At 43.9% G+C, this 19,694-nt stretch overlaps 1 pseudogene; it reads left to right on the forward strand.

Annotated features, from left to right (window-relative positions):
• The first annotated feature begins 13,378 nt into the window (after positions 1 to 13,378).
• Positions 13,379 to 13,512, forward strand: LOC141650228 (small nucleolar RNA R71; annotated as a pseudogene).
• The last annotated feature ends 6,182 nt before the right edge of the window (positions 13,513 to 19,694 follow it).

The raw sequence follows: 19,694 nt of genomic DNA on the forward strand, positions 1-19,694 counted from the left end.
GAGAAAAGGCTCAAGCTCTTGGAAGAACAACTCCTAGCCCGGGGTAACATCATCCACCTTGAGAACAATCGAAGATTTGAGCCCGTTGGGGATCAACTACCCGACAACTTTGCCTTGACTGATGTGCCCAAATTCAAGGGAGTGGAGGACCCACTCAATCACGTTTTAGCCTTTAAAGACTACATGGCCATAAAAGGGGTCAAATAGGAACTCTTCACTCGGATCTTTCCATCATCCTTGGAACCAATCCCTCGCCAATGGTACTACTCCCTTGACCCGAAGAACCTCACTACCTGGGATGAGGTTGCAGTTGAATTTGCTAAGCAATATGCCGACAATGTCAAAATCCAAGCCAATACCCGTACTCTGGAGGTCCTAACCCAGAATGATAAGGAGGGATTCACCGAATTCTTAACCCGTTGGAGGAGAGTAAGCACTCAGTTGGTCAGCAATCCAAGTGAGTCAACTTTGATGGAGAAATTTGTCAACAATCTCCGCCCGGTATATACCAACTTATTGAGGTATCAAAACATTAAGACATTCCAGGATCTGCAAATCCTTGGGACACGCATTGAGGACGACCTCCGAAAGGGTTTTCTAGTCAAGACCACCGGTAGTGGCTACCGGGGATCCACATCAACCAGATCTCACCCTTATGGTCAGACAAACAAGATTGACGAGGTCAACCTCCTCGAGCCAACCGCCAAGAGAGCCGAACGCCCTCAAAGAGTGTTCGCCAACATAGGGCCAACTTATGCAAGCGCCCTGAGAAGGCTTATGGACCAAGGGAAATTACAACCGATCGGACCCACTCCGGATCCGTCTGATGCTAGGAAATCCCACTTCTGGAACCCTAATGCCTACTGTCAGTACCACCAGGGGAAAGGTCATGACACAGAAACCTGTTTCAAACTCAAACATTTCATTCAGGACATGATCGAGAAAGGGGAATTACCTTTACCTCCACCGACTAAACCAAACAATAAGACAAACCTTTGGGAATCCATGCTATCTCCGATGACGAGCCGACCTTGGACTGCTCACACCTCATCTTACCAATTGATGACGAGGTGAATACTCTGGAGAAGGATGCCTCGGACGGGGTATTTGTGTTCAGCGCCGCAACTATGCTTGCCATGTTCCGACAAGTCGAGGAAGCTATAGCCAGTCTCTCCGAAAGGATTACCCGACTTGACGATGCTTACCGCCGATTGATTTTAAATCCTCCAACACCACGCCCGAGGGAGGGTCCTCCAAACATCCAAAACCACCCTCACCAGGATGGATTGGTCCCGCGACCATTCTAGCATGCACCAAATGGGTAGAAGCACAGTCATATGCAGTCTTGACCGCCAAGGGGCATTGCTTCGTCCTCGTCGCCATCGACTACTTAACCAAATGGGTAGAAGCACAGTCATATGCAGTCTTGACCTCCAAACAAGTGGCCAAGTTCATTCAAAACAATATCATCTGCAGATATGGGGTACCCCATGAAATCATCAGCGACCAAGGCTCTCACTTCCGGGCGGAAACACAAGCCTTGCTGGACAAATACAAGATCAAACGACACTGATCATCCCCCTATCATCCCCAAACCAACGGAGCGGTGGAGGCAGAGAACAAAACTCTTGTCACCATTATCAAGAAAATGCAAGACAACTACCGCGGTTGGCCGAGCAAACTCCCATTGTCCCTCTGGGGATACCGAACCTCCATTCGAACACCGACAGGTGCCACACCGTTCTAGCTAGCATACGGTATAGAGGCGGTTCAGCCGGTAGATTTAGAGGTCCCATCTCTACGCATCCTACTGGAGAGTCAAGTTCCTGAGGCGGAATGGACCCGTCAAAGGTATGAACAACCCACACTTCTAGACGAGCAGCGGTTTAACGCCTTACACAACGTCCAGCTATACCAACGACGTATACAACGGGCATTTAACAAGAAGGTTAAACCCATGAACATCAAGGAAGGCGACTCGGTCCTCAAGTCGGTTCGAGCACCATTACCCGTCGATCTGAGGGGGGATTTCAAACCCAATTGGGCCGGACTATACCTGGTCAAGAAAATACTCTCGGGGGGCACAGTGAGACTGAGTGACCTAGATGAGGAGGATTTTACAAACCCGACCAACCTAGACCAACTCAAAAAATACTACCCTTGAACCGTAGTAACCAACGACCTCACCCTAGTTTTACAACTAGCGACCACCTTAACCCCATTCAAGTCAAGTTCCTCAACGTGTTCTGATTTGAAATTGCATGTTTTATCGAGTCTAAGTTGCGGCACCTTGCCCGTTTCGAATGCCCTTTGATCTGTCAAAGGCAACATCCATTTGCACTCAAACAAAAAACCCCCTGAACTACGAGCGTGGTTTGATTTCACCTCTTCGGTGGATACGTAGGCAGTCTCTCTTATACTTGAGGGTCACAACCATAAAACCCAATCAAAATTTACAAAACGTCCCGAACTACGATCATGGTTTGATTTCGCCTCTTTAGGTGAATACATAAGCAGTCATTTCTTACACAAGAAGGATATAACCATACCCTTAATCAAAAAAATATCCCCATCAAAAATAAATTCCCTTGTGTTTACCCACATACAAAACATCACCCATATCAACCTTTAAAAAAAAATAGAGAAAGGGAACGACATTCCCTTTCCCACAAAAATACAAAAAGAAGCCTTTCTCCCTTCCTACAAAAATCCCACCTCCTAAGTGCAAATGTTTAGGACAATTCAAACCGAATTGCCTTTACAAAATGGATGGAAGAAACAAGCGTTCAAAATTTTCTTTTGACACAAGCAATCCTCTTATTTAATTAATAATGGGAGGAATTACAAATTCAACAACAAATAAAGCTTGGCAAGTCTACAACTTGTCAAAGCTAAGGTTTCGACTAAAACACCTGACATAGTAAGACTAGCACAAAACACACAATACAAAGCTAATACAACATAATAAAAACTCACAACACTAATACAACATAATAATAAAGTGGGTAATGGTGGTCTTCATTCTTCCATTCTACCCTTGCCTTTTCCTTCTGGGTACATCTTCCCCTTGTTCTTCTTGTTGGCCCGCCTAGCGTGAACTTCCTCTTCGGAACTGATCCTCAACGGATCTACAACGGCGACGGCCTCCGGTCTCTTGCAAGACCCCAAGCTCAATCCAAAGCGAGCCTATACACGGCCCACTACATCTTTGGGTCCCGAGCTTCTCCTCTTTGGTGGCCTCATCACATCCGGGCTCGCTCCATCAACACAATCCTCAAAGAAGGCACGGTTGGCTTGCCAACCTCTCGATACTTCAAGTCAACAACCTCGTCCTTACGGTATTTGGACATTTCCTCCAAGGATTGGGCCCTTGTCTACTTGACATAAGCGGAAGTCACCCATGTCGTGGCAACGGGGTTTGCTACCTCCTAAAGCGGCCGAGTGGCCCACCATATTTAGAAGACCTACACAAGCTCGGAGTTCCGAAAAACACTCTCTTGAACGAGAGTATCTTGAGCGGGCACCTTTTGTTGACGTCCCATTTGCCTCATGAACCTTTCAGGTTAAATGAAGGAAACAACCTTCAAACCCACCACCATCAAAGAACGAGGACTAGCACTCGAAGCGGGAAACCCCGTGAAGGACCTCAAGTGCCACCATGGCACCACCCAACGGATATGAGGATCACCCTCCTTCGCCAATCTTGCGGCCCAATAAGCCTCGGTGGAAGCAAACTTATCCGAGTACAACTTATTCCTCATGGTAAGGTGACGAAAAGAATAAGAAGAAGAATCAACCGGAGGCTCTACATACCTTAGCCTCTCCAATAGCCACACTTGGAGGATCCTTGGAGGTCCAAACGAGGGAGCTTCTTCACTAGAACCCTTCTTGTCCAAAGCTTGGATGATCTCGCCAAGCACAAACCATGATGGATCTCTACCATGCTCCATTTGCTCGACTACGTGCACAAGGGTCATGCTACCATAGCACGTTGGTCCCTTATTCAAAGCATCAACAAAGAGGTATACATGGACAAGGCAAAAGGCAAGAGCCCTTCTCCTAGCCACCACCGAAACATTGGCATCCAATTGATTCGAAAAGATGTTGATAAGAGCCAACATATCCACACCATGAGGAGCAAGGAGAAAATTGCCTTGGCTTGTTGACAAGCCCAACATTGAACGGAATTTCTCCTTATAACACAACCGAGTCGGAGGAAGCACCAGAACACAACCCGGCCACCCACCAATGGCACCAAATTCTTCAGCAAGTGGACAAATTTCGCCTTTCGGGAAAACAAAAACATGATGTTTCGAATCCCTAAACCGAGAGCATGCTTCAAGAAATGAGGATTGCACCTTGACTTGACGAAGCACCAACAATTGACCAACTCCCATGCAAACGAGTTGATACTTTTTGGGAGGCGACAAATCCCGGCACCATTGTCGCAACGCATTCTCAAAGGCATCCATGAATATTTTTTTGTGGAAGAAGAAGAAGTTTTTTTTTAGAGATGTTTTTGTGTTTCGGATGATGAAACAATGAAGCACAAACATCCCTATTTATACAAAACAATCAGCGCCTTTTTTCCGAAAAAATGGGAGGCTGACTTTTATCGCCAAGCTGCTCGCGCCTCGTTGGGCCTGTTCTCAGGATTCCCACCTTGAATTGTCCCTTTCAAGTTGTGTTTTCTCCTGACACCTCAAACCTCCCACCGGAATGCTCGTGCCTCTTCGCGACGGTCCAAAACGTTTTGTGTTTTCTCACACTCACATTTCATTGTTTTCGCGTTTTACGAAATTCGACACGGTTTCCATGACGCAGCTTTAAACATACGGATTTTTTTTCTTTCTTTTTTAAGGGGGAAGGGCTAGTCGCCCCGATCCGCGATGGATCGTTTCCATGACAGTCAAAATTCCGAAAATTTTTCGCTTTTTCGCTCTTTTCCCAACAAAAAATAAAAAAAGAAAATTAATAACACGACATCAGTTTTCCTCAAAATTTCAAGTAATCACAAATCTGAGCCTTGATCTCACGAAAATCAAATCAAATACACTCGCGAAAATCTATTCTAATACTCACTCCTGACGGTTCAAAGTTTGAATTTTTCGAGTTACAAATCAATTTCAACAATTTCGTTGCAATTTAATTCAAAACACGAATTAATTGCTCAAATTTTCAAATTAATTCCTTTTGAAAAGTCCAAACGTGATGACTTGTCACGGAATTTTCAAAATATCATTTCAAATTTCATATTTCATTTTAACTTCGAGTCATCGTGGTTAATTTTTGTTTTCAATCAAATTCCTTTTTACGTGTTTACATTTATGCGTATGTGCTACCTGTTGCCTCTTTTCTACACTAACATTGCATGGACTGGTACGAATCAAAAAGGGAACTGACAGCCGACAACGCTTCTCCGAAACACAACAAAAAAAAGCCAAAATCACAAAACAAACCACAATCCAAAAACACATATATACAAACCGCATCACGCAAAATGTAAATATGTAAAAACAAGAGTCCAAGACAAGGACAAGCAACTACAACTACCTGGAGCCTCCCATCGGACCAGTCTCGGTCTCACGAGGAGTCGCGAGCAAGGCGGACACCAACATCTGCTCAGGCCCCTCTCTGGAGAACTCTCCAACGTCTCGTATTCCATCGTGACGCGAAGCTCCTCCGCCGCAGCCAACTGAGCCCTGAGAGAGGCAATCTCCGCATCTCGGCTCCGCAACGCGTCCTCACGACGCCTCAACTCCTGGTCTCGACTGGTGATCCCCAACCCTTGGGCCTCGATCATCGACCTAGCTGCATCCAACTCAGCGCGGACCCGAGCGAGCTCCGCCGGATCCGCAGTACCCTGCAAAACACAATACAGATCATTAAGATCCAAAAACGTGAAATGCAACACAAAAATACACAAAAACAACATACAAAAAGTACCTGAGCAAGCCGATCCTCCCTCGCAGCCAGGTCACCAGCAAGTGCCCTCCACCGATTAGCCATCCTCCACAAGGCCTAATGACTAGCAGTCATCACCTACAACCAAGAAGGTCCTTCAATACAATACAAGGCAAAACATAAATGAGGAATAATGTTCGGATCAGGAACTCACCCACAGAACGACACCTCCACTCCATGCCAACGTCGGTCACCTCAGCGACCGCAGGATCTGGCAGGTGCAGCTGTAGTTCCTCACCGACCGACCCCTAAAAGGTGGTCTCCGTCGGGAAGACTGGGGGCTGAGTCCTCATCAACGCATCGACCCCCTGCAATTCGGGTCCACATCGAAGGTAACAAACCCTCCTATCAAAAGAGGCAATGAAAACAAAAGAACAGAGGAAAACATACCTCGAGCGGGTACCAGGCAAGCCTCGACAACCGGAAGGTGTCGTAGTCGACTTCCCGCCGCAACAGCTCCTCACCTCGCTGACCGTGAAGGTGCTCCTCAACCTCGTCGGGGGTCGACTTCTGGAACAACACCCTAGGCGGATCAACCGGTACCAAGAAAGTCTCAGTAAAGCACTGACGAGCTAAACGCTCGCTCAGGTACCAAACCGGCTCGATCGCCGTCTCAAGGTACAAACGCTAGGTGCTGCGAGGCCGCAAACGCTCCCTGATAATGGCCGACACCTATGTGTAGTGCTCCCAAGGCCACCCGACGAACTGCACTCGAGAAAGCTAGTCAACTAACTGGGGGCTTCCTAAGCTACCTAGTCATCCTATCCCTATCTATTTCTACAAAGTAGAAGGAGTAAGGAAAAGCTACTTACGTTAGCAACTCGAAGGGCGTTCACACGACGCCTGCAGTCCTCGTAAGTCGACTTAATCGACTTCTTCCGAGCCATCGTCTAAGCCCTCACGGCATGGTAAGTCGAAGGGACGCCACCCATGGTCCCCGGGCGCAGAGGGATGAAGTAAGCACACAAACAAGCCTGTAACCAAACACAGCTAACACAAATCAGCCAATCTTTTAAAAATTGTCAAATCAAAGTCAACATCAAAATCAAAATCAAAATCAAAATCAAACCCAAAAGCTACAAAAACGCTCGTACCTCTAAGATGAGGCCGGGACCAACCAAGGCAGGGTTACTACTATCCCCCACCGCCTCCGGGCACACCGCAGCGCACAAGTACCGGGTGAAACTCGCCAAAGTCGGCATAACCCAGTCAAGCTGACCCAAAGCGTCAAGGTCAACAAGTAGACGAAGCACCTTGGTCGACAAGCGCTCAACCTTGTCACCAAAATACGTGGCACCCAAGAAGTACCACAACCACAACCGCGCCTTATGCGCGTCAGCTCTAGCCTCTACCTCCGGACTCGCTAACGGCGCCGGCGCATAACCCCCCGCTCTCCCTCTAAAGTGGTCTCTCACATACGAGCTCGTGATCAGGTACGTAGTAATGTTGGAAGGCTTGGGCAAAACAGTGCCGATCAGGCGAGTAACCTTGGGAAAAGACACCCTCTCCGGTGTCTTTGTGAACTCAATAGGCGTCTCGCCACATGGGAGGCCCGAAATCATGGAAAAATCCTCTAAGGTCACACCGACCACCCCGAACTCCATGTGGAATGACAACGTCGTATCCCAGTACCGATCCAACATGGCATGGATCAGACACAGGTTCGACCTAATCGAAGACCTGTGAATATACCGCCAGGTAGCCACCAACAGCCCAAAAGCCGACCTCTCTATCAATGCCCTCGTACCGGCTCGAAGAACGTCGTGGAAACCCAGACAGGTGCAGAAGACTGAGAAAGTCCTCATGGTGCCGATCTGCTGAAATCAAAAACAAACAACGTCTTTCAGGTCTAAAATGTCAAAAATGGCGAAAGTTCAATCAAGTGACACGACTCACTAGGCCCTCATGCGCACGGTAGGAAATGTGTCAGTGCAGCCGAAGCAGCAACTGGCAACCGTAAAAACCCTCGGCCCAAACAGGCGCCGCCCGCAAGTTTAGCCCCCGCGGGGTTGTAGCCCGTCTGACCTCCCAACCCGCGACGTGAACGTCGTCCTCAGCCGTCTCCGCCCTCCGTCTCTTCTGACCACGAGACTCCACGTGACGGATATGAGGCATCTCAATTACCCTAACGACATTCTGCAACCCACGTCTGGTCGGTCGAGGGCCCCTCCTCCTCCTAGTAACCCTCCTCCCGGAGGTACCAGCCTCAGACCCTGTCTGAGCTCTCTCAACGTGAGCAGCCCCAACAACAGGTTCCTCCCGAGCCTCACCGGCTCCCTCAACGCCAACGGCCCCAACAACGGGTCCCTCACAGACCTCAGCGGCTCTCTCAGCCCTAACGACCTCCTCGGAGGGCCCCTCCTCCTCACAAGCGTCCTCCACTGTCACGTTAGGCACACTGGCGGGAGTGCTAACCAGCTCAGTCCCAAACAGATCCTCTAAGGTTGCAGCAATGGACCTGACAGGTACCGAACACTCCCCTGCAATCAAAGGCAAAACAAAGGCGTCAGCCGAAATTTCGGCATTACGACGGCATAAAATTGACAAATCCAAAAAAAACCTTAAAGCAGAACAAGAGAAATCCAGCCCAAACCCAACCAAACAAAACAATCTACAAAAAAACGCACAAAAAAAATGACTCGCCCTTCTTTTCAAGCAAAAGAGGAGTCAAAACAACGACAATAAAAAAATAGCACATAAAGACCCACACAAGGTCCGCCATCAACCCAGAATACACTCCCGATACAGTGGGATATTTTCTACAACTCAAAAAAAGCAATTTCTACGCCAATTTGAGCGCAAACAGGTCAAAATTTCAAAATGCGACCGCAACAAAACAACGTGATTTTACCACGTCACAAATCGACCTAAACTACCAATAAGGTCCATGTCAAAGCAAACTGACTCAATTCAAGCCCAAAAAGGCACTTATTTTGTCAGACATAAGACCGTCACAAAAGGCAAGAATTCCAATTTTGCCCACAATACCCAACAAAGGTTCGAAATGGCAAACACGGTCTTCTCGGGCTACAATGCAACCTAGTGGGGCACACAACTCAAGCAAATAAACTTGACATTGTGAAATGAGACGGTTTTTTCGCCTCACTCACGTTTTTTGAGCATAGAGGACGGAAACGGGGACCAAAATGCAAACTAAAAGCACCCCTATACTCCTAAACAGGTTTCTAACCTAATGCAATCATCAATTTCACTCGAAATTGGCTCAATCAAAAACGCCAAATTCGATTTTCAAGGGTATATAATTTCACCCTAATTCAATTAACAAAAAGATAAACAGATTCAAATGGATTCAAGAGGAACTACATACCTTGAGATGACATGTTGATGATGGCAAGAAAATGAGCAAAGAAGCAAGGTCGACAATGGTGGTTATCGCCCTTTTTGTCTCGCGTCTTTTACAGAAAAAAAGGGAAGCTCCCTTCCCTCGCAAGAAAATCCTTCAAAATTCAAACGACGGCAATTAAAACCGTCACTTTAAAAATAATAGTGAAAATTCAAAATTCACTATTTCTTCAAATTTCAAACGACGGCAATTAAAACCGTTACTTCAAAAATAATAGTAATAATTCAAAATTCACTATTTCTTCAAATTTCAAACGACGACAATTAAAACCGTCACTTCAAAAAATAATAGTGAAAATCCAAATTCACTATTTCTCCAAATTTCAAACGACGGTAATTAAAACCGTCACTTCAAAAAATAATAGTGAAGTTCAAATTCACTATTCCTTCAAAAATTGAAACAAACGGCGATTAAAACCGCCATCTCATTTTAAAAGTAATAGTGAAAATTCAAAATTCACTATTTCAAACGACGACGGTTAAAACCGCCATTTCATTTCAAACATAAATAGTGAAAATTCAAATTCACTATTTCCTCAGATGTCAACGGCGACAACATAAACCGTCACTACAAAAACGATAATAGTGAAATTCGAAATTCGTTATTTCCACGGCGGCGTCACAAGCCCCGTCTGTCAAAACAAGTAGGTAGTGGGATCTAAACCCACTATCCCGTCAAACGTTCAACACAAACACCGATATTCCCCAACAGGAATGTCGGGGGATTTCTCGCGAAGCCCGCTATTTCAAAACAAGCCCGCCCAACGTGGCTATTTTCGCGGTCGATCAACTGACCCTTCACAATGGTTGGCGAGCCTTATAACGCGCAACAGCTGGCGAGCCCCATCATATACGCACAATGGCTGGCGAGCCTTACAACGCACAATGGCTGGAGAGCCCTCTTTATATACGCACCGCGGCTGGCGAGCCCTCTTCATATACGCCCTGCGGCTGGCAAGCCCTCTTCATATCCGCAACACAGCCGGCGAGCCTTTGTCCGCAAAAAAAAATACAAACCGGGGACGTATCTCGAAGATGCCTCGGGTACGACTCCTCCACAGCAGCTGCCGAGCCTTTGTCCGCAAATGATTTTGTTGATGGAGAGGATGAGGGTTTTGGGGTTTTGGGGTTTTTGGGTTTTGGGTAGTGTTTGTATGTTGAAGAAATGAGAATGAATGGAAGAAAAAGGGTTCAAAACACACGTTATTTTTGAAAATGTGGTGGAGGACGAGCGGACCAGGTGTCGGGACGCCCGGATTCCTCAATGTTTGGCTCAGGAAAAGACGCCACAAGACGAGCGTCGTGCTTCTAAGACGAGAAGATTCTTTGTGAAGGGACGAGCGTCTTTCTGGGTGGACGCTCGGATTCATTTACAGATAAAATCCCAGATTTTTGCCATTAAAAAGACGAGCGTCTTTTGCGAAGGACGACCGTCCAGAATGAGACGAGCGGATTCTCAGCTGAGACGCTCGGATTCTTTGTCAGACCAGTATTTTGTATTCTGTAGCTCTACCAGACGAGCATCTGGTGACTTTGGACGCTCGGGTTCTTCAGAATGAGCGGATTGTCCATTTGGCTGCTCGGATTCTTCCTTGACCAAACGAATTCAGGTCCATCCGTGGGTACTTCGTAACCCGTGTCATTTTCATTCTTTAATTATCGTGTTCTTCATTGTAGGGGCACTACAAAGGCATGAATAGCCTAGGCAATTGCTAGCCCCACACTAAGGTAAAGCACTACACATCAATAAAATCATAAGTCCCTCCCTCACTTCTCTCAAAATGATGAATATCTTGATCAAGGCACAAAAATATAAATCCAAAAATGACAAAATGCAATGTAATAATTGAAATGCAAGTTAGGGGGTTAGAATATTTATAAATGGTGGCTTAGGGAGGACTCCACCAAACTCTCATCCAAAGTGAGATGTCAAGGGGGCATGTTCAAGGTGTTGTTGATGTTACTCAACACCTTGAAGAAGTAGTCGAAAGCTTGCTCATTATCATGATAAAGGTCCTCAATAGATTTTAGCACTTGTTGTTCTCCTTGATGGTCTTGGTTCATAGCATTACCAATATAGGGATAGATTATCCCTTCGAACTCATCATCCCAAAGACCACAAACTTCGTCTACTTGATCAATAAAAATTTCTTGAGTTGATAGAGACAACTCTCCTTCTTTCTTGTCTTGGCCAATGAGGCCATCTTCTTCACTTGTCATGGGTGAGCTTTTCAAGCTCTCATTGTTTCTATTTCCTTGCTCTTTTGATGGAGCATCATCCACTTTTTTTTTCCATTGAAATTCCAACTTCTTCCTATCATCCTTCCGGCTATAGTGATCAACCATAAAACATGGCTCATGCAATCGGGGAGCTCTAATGGTCTTGTCAAAATTGAAAGTGATGGTTTCATCTCCCACTTCAAGGGTGAGCTCTCCATGCTTCACATCGATCACCGCTCCCGCGGTATGCAAGAAAGGTCTTCCTAAGATAATAGGAATGTTGGAGTCTTCTTCCATGTCAACAATAACGAAATCCACCGGGATGAAGAATTTTCCAATTCTCACGGTAACATCTTCCCATATCCCTAAAGGTGTCTTTGTTGATCTATCCGCCATTTGAAGCGTCATGTTGGTACATTTGAGTTCTCCCATTCCTAGCCTCTTGCTAACCGAATATGGCATGACACTAACACTTGCCCCAAGGTCACATAGAGCTTTGTTGATTGTAGTGTCACCAATAGTGCATGGAATGGAGAAACTTCCCGGATCCTTGAGTTTTGGAGGTGAACTCCCTTGAAGGATGGCACTACTCACCTTAGTGAAGGCAATAGTCTCAAGCTTCCGGATTGATTTCTTCTTCGTAAGGATGTCCTTCATGTACTTTGCATAGGCCGGAACGTGATTGATCAATTCCGTGAAAGGAATCGAGACTTCTAAATTCATCACAATTTCCATGAATTTTCCAAGTTGGTCATCAAACTTAGGCTTAGCTTGATGACTCGGAAATGGAAGTCTAATCACAATGGGCTCCTTCTCTTTGGCCTTTTCTTCACTTTTCTTTTAAACTTCTTGATTGGTGGGTTCTTCTTCCCTAGAGTTTTGCACAACTCTTTCCTTGTCACTAGCTTCCACAACTTCATCCTCAACTTGCTTCTTTGGTCATTCATATCTCGTACCACTCCTCAAGTGAATGGCACTAACCGTTTTATGTCTTGGGGGATTACTTTGAGGTGGTAATTGCCCCTTTTGTCTTTGAGAGTTTGTAGATGCTAGTTGGGTCATTTGAGTTTCCAACATTTTTGTGTGGGCTAGGATGTTGTTGATGGTAATGTCTTTTGCTTGGCTATCTTTTTGCATTTGAGTGAAAAATTCTTGTTGATTCTTTTGCGTTTGGAGGACCGCTTTTTGAACATCAAAACCTTGGTCATTTTGTTGATTGTATGGAGTTTGATTTTGATAACCTTGGTTTTGGTTGAAAAAGGGTCTTTGATTTTGGTTTCTCATGGGAGGTGGGGTGTATGTTGGTTGAGGGTTTTGAACATTTTGGCTTTTGTATGAAAGATTTGGGTGGAATTTGGAGTTTTCATTGTAATAGTTGGAATAAGGGGTACCACTTTTGTATGCCTGAAAAGCATTTAGTTGCTCATTTGTTCCCCTACATTCACTTTGGTCATGTCCCAAAGTTCCACAATTCTCACATATCCCCCTTGGGATTGATGAAGATGCCACCATGGCATTAACGTGATGCTTTGGTGACTTTGAGGCTTCTTCAAGCTTAGCCATAGCCTTCTCAAACTTCAAGTTGATGGTATCAATATGAGCACTAAGTTAAGCACCCAATTGATTAATAGAGTCCACTTCATGCTTTCCTCCTCTAGTAGCCTTGCGAGGTCTACTATATTGTAAATTATGGACCGCCATTTCCTCAATCTTGTTCCAAGTTTGATTATCGTCAACTTTGGTGAACATACCATTTGATTCCATGTTGAGAATGTTTCTTGAGTCTTCATAAAGACCATTCCAAAATTGTTGTACCAAGAACCACTCGCTAAGTCCATGATGAGGACATGAGCGACAAATTCATTTGAATCTCTCCCAAGCTTCATACAAAGATTCTTAGCATGTTAGTCTTTTCCGGAGGGTAGAATTTTTTGTAGAAAGCTAGAGCCAACTTCTTCCAAGAGTTAATTCCAAGAGTAGCCTTATCAAGTCTTTTCAACCATTGTTTCGCGATGCCAATTAGAGAAAAAGGAAATAAGACCCATCGAATTTGGTCTTGAGTCACTCCGGTTTGTGAAATCGCATAACAATAGTCACAAAAGGTTTCCATGTGGGAATGAGGGTCTTCACTAGGCATCCCCCCAAATTGGCTTCTTTAGACTAATTGGATAAATGCGGATTTTGCAATGAAATTTCCGGTTAAGTGTTGTGGTGTGGGAGTACCATTGGGTAGGTTCTCCTCGGTTGGTACAGAATGTGATAAAAACTTAGGCATTGTGTGTTGATTGTGTGACTGATTTTGTGTTGGTTTCTCCTCACCTTCTCTTGCAGAAGGGTTGATGAACTCAATAGTGTTTGGTTGAATATATACAACCTCACCAATACCTCTCAAAGTATTTCTAGCAAGTCTTCTATTGGTTGTCAAAGTCCTTTCAATTTCGTGATCAATGGGTAACAAGTTACCTTGTGATCTTCTAGACATGCAAAATATCAAACAACACGAAAACAATTAGAACAAACCTTGAGGAGTTTTACTTCCCCAAGGCAAAGAAAGAAACAACTAATAACAATCAAAGAAAATCAAATCAAGTTAACACCGTCCCCGACAACAACGCCATTTTTGGTCGATCGCTTTCTTAGCTTAGATTTCGGTTACTTGTCGTTAGGAGCACCTAGACCAAAACAATATTTATAACTTCACAAACAACTGTTCTACTAGTAAAGAGGTAAGTAAAGGTCGGATCCCAAGGGACGGGTATTGATGTAGGATTTTCGATTGCAAGTAGTGGTGTCTTGGGGTGTCACAATTTGGGTTGAGATAAGAAGATCACTAAACTAGATAACAATAAAAGTAAACATGCAAGATGACTAAAATGAGATGTAAACAATTGATTAAAAGCACTAGGGTGGCATGGGTTCATAGGGGATTCATGGGAATTGATCATACAAACATATTCTCAAATTATAAGCAAGCAATTATTGTTGTGATAGGATCGAGTTGGTTTATATCTTACAATCCTAGGAAGGTTTGGGTCCCAGAGCCAAATCGATTAGATTGTACAACACCTACAAGTCGACTTAATCCTCCCTACTCAACAATATGCATAGTCTAATGAGACTCGAGTTGGTTTATGTCTTACAAGTCTCATTGAAAAGGTAAGTGATGGGTAAAAAATGCAAGAATTTATAGGCTCGCATTTCATCAAACATAACATGTGCATAAGTTGAGATCACAACAAACAAGGAAATAAATTATGAAAACATATTAAATTAAGCATGAATCATCTTTCATGTTGGTTTCCCTTAATTCCCCATTAACCCTAATTAAGGAAACTACTCACTCATTATCAAGTTTAACATGTTAACAAGGTTGTCAATCATATTAACAAAGCAAAACATGATGAATAAATGAAGATGGTTAACAATAATTAAAAAGGAATTAAGAGAATTATACCTAATGATGATTCCAAAATAATAATGCAAAGAATAATAGAAGTACTTGGTGATTGATGGAAGGATGTCAATCTCCCAATAAACCCAAATAATCTTCAATTACCCAAAATAAAAGATGAACAATAGAGAAATTAAGGAAATGAGATTTGTATTAATACTTGATTAGAAGTTGATTACAAGATTAAAGAGAGATTAGAATAATATAAACTACACTAAGATTGATAAGAAGAACATGATAATCTAATTAGACTAATGGGGTATTTATAATGGGGATTAGGTGCACAAATTAGGGTTACTAAGGGCTTAAATGACGATTAAGTCCTTGAGGAATCGCTCCTCTCAAGAAAAGATGCAGGTCTTCTTTTAGCTAGTCCTCCAAAAATATGCGCATCTCAAATGAAGAAAGAAGAGGACGTGTTTCTCTGGAGGACAATACGAGCGTCCAAGGGTCGGGACGGGTGGATTGGGGAGCTTTTGGACGAGCGGCCTGGCGGTAAGGACGAGCGGCCTGGCGAGCTTCATGACGGGCGTCCCGATGGGTGAGACGAGCGAATCTTAGCTCAGCTTCCATTTCTTCTTTTCTTCTTCCAACAATCCTCTGGGATTTTGTCGGGGATGCAAGGATCTTCTTCATCATTGCCCATTTACTACATTATGTACAAAGGCCTTCTAGTCTTGTCTTCTCTTTGATGATTGGTCATTAGATTCGATCAATTTAGCTCTATTTTGCCATGAAAATGCAAGGTTTGCACTCCTCTCCTACCAAGGAAACAAAACCTCAAACAATATGCAAAACAAAGGACTAAAGATAGTAAATGACCTAAATATGCACTAAAAAGCATAGGAATGAGGCTAATTCGGGGACTAAATATGCTCAAATATTGATCACATCGGCAAACAATACAAATCGAAGACGTATCCCGAAGATTTCTCGGGTACGACTCCTCCACACAGCTGGCGAGCCTTTGTCCGCAAACAATACAAATCGAAGACATATCCCGAAGATGCCTCGGGTACGACTCCTCCACACAGCTGGCGAGCCTTTGTCCGCAAACAATACGAATCGAGGACATATCCCGAAGATGCCTGGGGTATAACTCCTCCATGTCGCTGGCAAGCCTTTGTCCGCAAACAAAACACAACTCAAGGACATATCTCGAAGATGTCTCAGGTATGACTCCTTCTTATGGCTGGCGAGCCTTTGTACGTAGTCTAACGGACTTTAAACGACCCGCACGAACATTCGACAGACACTAAACTGTTCCCGACGATAGGTCCTTGGCTCGTACCCTCGAGTCGCCTTGACGTCGCCCTTTCCGACGGCAGGTCCTTGGCCCGAATCCTTTCGAGCCGCCTCGACATCGCTTGGATCTCCAGGTTTTAATCTTCGATTGACCTGGGGGGTCTACTTTGACTTTCGCCCTGTCCAAGCCTCAGCCAAAGTGGGGGCTTTGTAGATACCCAGTATCTGCTGAGACTCCAACAAACACCCGATGATTATCAGACTAGAACATGCTTAGGAATCGCAGCGTTTGATCGACAGTTTGTGTACAACTTTACGTCGGAAAACTTAAAACGATTTCAAAAATTAAACATTTCAAAACTTTTCAAAAGTACCTGAAGTATTTAATGCAAGAGACGGGGTCGCAATGACACTGACTAGAGTCAAAATCGACACCGGAACAAAAACCGACTCAAAATTCAAATCCCGACTCCAACTGTCAAACCGAGTCAAACACAAAAAACAAAACCAATCAAATGCTTCTATGTTAAGATTTCCCGGAATCTTACATAGTCAAGTACCAAACATGTTCATCCAAAACCTAGGATAGAACAAATCATGATTGCACTTGTTTGAAAGCTACAAGACACCTCGAAGACGTGCTACATGGCTCGCGCCTCTTTGAGCAGCTCATATGGCCACGTCGCTAAAAACTCACACAACCACTCATTTTCCTATAAATACCCCTCAAATGCAACCATTTGAGGGTTACACGAGTGTCCGCCCCCTCTTTTCTCCCTTAAAATTCTCGACTCGACTTCCTAAGTCACAATCCGACACATGTTTACGACCTACCGATCGTAAACACAAGCCTTACACATTGTTTGGTACCGTCATCGTGCATTAAATCACTTGACCGACCATCTCTACCACTACACCATCACTAAACTTAACAATCACTCTTTTTACTTACTAAAACGGTTTTAAACCGAGTTTTCCAACCAAACGAGTTGATGCACTTACGTCGATTTCTCGCCATAAGCCTAGCATGTAAGTATGAGGGTGTAAAAATCTTCTTTTATCATGCTTTCATTTGTTTCATGACTATAACATGCTAAATCATGCATAACATGGTCCAAAACATGGGAAGAATGAGCCAAAATCGGATTTTTGGTTGAGGTAGAGGCTACTTGCGTAGCAAACAGGCTCGCGCCTAAAGCAGCCTGCCTCACCCTTAAGTCCAAACCGTGTTTGGTCTCTTCATCTCCCTTATTTTCATTTTCTTATTTGTAATCGGTTTTTACCTTTTCAAACCATTTTTACAAGTTTTTAACCATAGAACATTTTTCACTCTTGGTTCTTAATACCATGATGGTTTAATCCGTGTTTCGGTGATAATATTTGGTTAATTACGTTATAAAAGGTATTTTAAAACCTTTTATTTTATTTGTTTACATTTTGAAGGGTATTTTAAAGTCTTTCATCATTTCTTTACATTTTCAAGACAAATGTATTAGTCACCAACACAAAGTCATCCTTGGTTCCATATACCATGTCGAATTTTAACCCGAGTACGATGATGAATGTCGACTAATTATATTCAAATGAACTTAATACAATTAGTTCATAATTATTTCAAAACTATTCATGTCAAGCTTGCAAAATCGAACCTGACATCGAATATTGTCAAAACAATGACGATTATTCAAGTCTCGTTCTTCAAATCAACACAAAAGCGGCTTAAGCGACCTTTTAAAACCAAAACGTGTTCAAATATCCATTGTTCAACACGTTTTACAAACTTTTTTAATGGTCAGAACACGTTATATATCGTTAACTGACCCGCGCCTAAATAGGCCACTTCTTTTTCTATTTTCAAACCAGGGGAGACCCCCTTACATCGCCAATAGGCTCGCGCCTCTTCTGGCTGCCTGATGCTGGGTCTGTTCTCCTTCCAGCATTGGTCTAGGACGATCCCGACTCCGGCTAACCCAGATATAGGACTGATCAGACGACTAATTTTTTCATTCGAATACCGTATTTGCAAAATGCCTTACTAAGACAAATGGATCACGATATGCACCATAAACCTAATTTGGTAAATGGATGTTTAATTTCCGTCTTGCATGCAAATCAACCATAAATCCAACTCGATATCTTATACTTGATATTTGGATTAAATCAACCGACTTAGAAAGCTCTCATATGTTAGGTTTAAACTATTGGATGTGAATTCATGCATTTAAACCGTTTTATCAACTTCTGCATTCAACCAACCAAGATCGATCAGTAGAGACCGCTACCGCTGGCGGGATTGGGTATCTGATTAAAGGGCTTCCCAATACGTACCTTCACCTCTTACTCAGAAACTTTGGATAGTGGACGACCTTATCCAGGGCGTACGAGAGTCATTCTAGAGATGGGATGCTAAAGAGGGACGATTCCTTATCTTTAGTACCTATGCCAAACACTGCTTTGTGCTTCGTTTGACCGAGGTATAAAGTGGATTCGAATGGGTTCCAAGCATCCCACAAATGCTTGGTGGCGACTCCGAACATCTCTAATCATTTTGAGACCCTTGCCGAGACGAAACTGACCGATATAAAACGATCCGGTCGAAAGCATTTTTACGAAGCCAAGCGTGGCTTTCAAAAGACCGTTATACGTCCACGGATTGGCTTGGCATGTAGGTGGCTATGTCCACAGCTTGTTAGACATATACAATAAGGCTCGATAGATCAACACCTCTATGCTCCATGCACGTCCTTCTATATTAATCATCGTCCAAATTTTCGGGTATTATATTTATAACACCCCCATAAGTCAGGACCCTTCCTCAAGGCAATCCCAACGCATGGAGGCGTCACAAGACCTGTTTTCCCAAGCTTATAATGCGAACAAACGTGTAAATAAGGATTTAAGATGATAAACATTAAATAGATAAGTGTAGTTAAATAAATAGTTACATGTTAAGGGATGCAAATACCATCCCATTTCGTACAACCAAATCGAAGATGAAAGTGGAGTTTAAAGAGTCAAAAAGTAGACAAGCACAAGTGATGACAACTAGTGAAGACCGCTCCCAAGCCTCCGCATCTAAGCAAGCTAACCTATCAAATCACTTCTTCTCATATGGGTGTAAATCACCATATGGTTCACCACAGATATTTAATAACCTAAGTGTTAGCTTAATAATATGAATGCTCAATAAATGCTAATGAGAAAGACTAAATGCTCATATGAAAATGCTAAAACAATCAACCATAGCTCCAACAAGTGTATGAGATGCATGACAACCATCCTCCAAGTTTATCACCACCACATAACCGGTGCCAAGGACACGCCCGCGACACCACATACCAACACTAGGTACTCAGAACACGTCTGTGGTACCAGGCCCGAGAGCGACTCGAGTCCCCTGCCAGACATCGTGCCTCAACCACACGAGTCCCTCCAAAACTCAAGTACTAAT

This window comes from Silene latifolia, chromosome 3 (assembly GCF_048544455.1).
Source record: "Silene latifolia isolate original U9 population chromosome 3, ASM4854445v1, whole genome shotgun sequence".
Lineage (NCBI taxonomy): Eukaryota > Viridiplantae > Streptophyta > Magnoliopsida > Caryophyllales > Caryophyllaceae > Silene > Silene latifolia.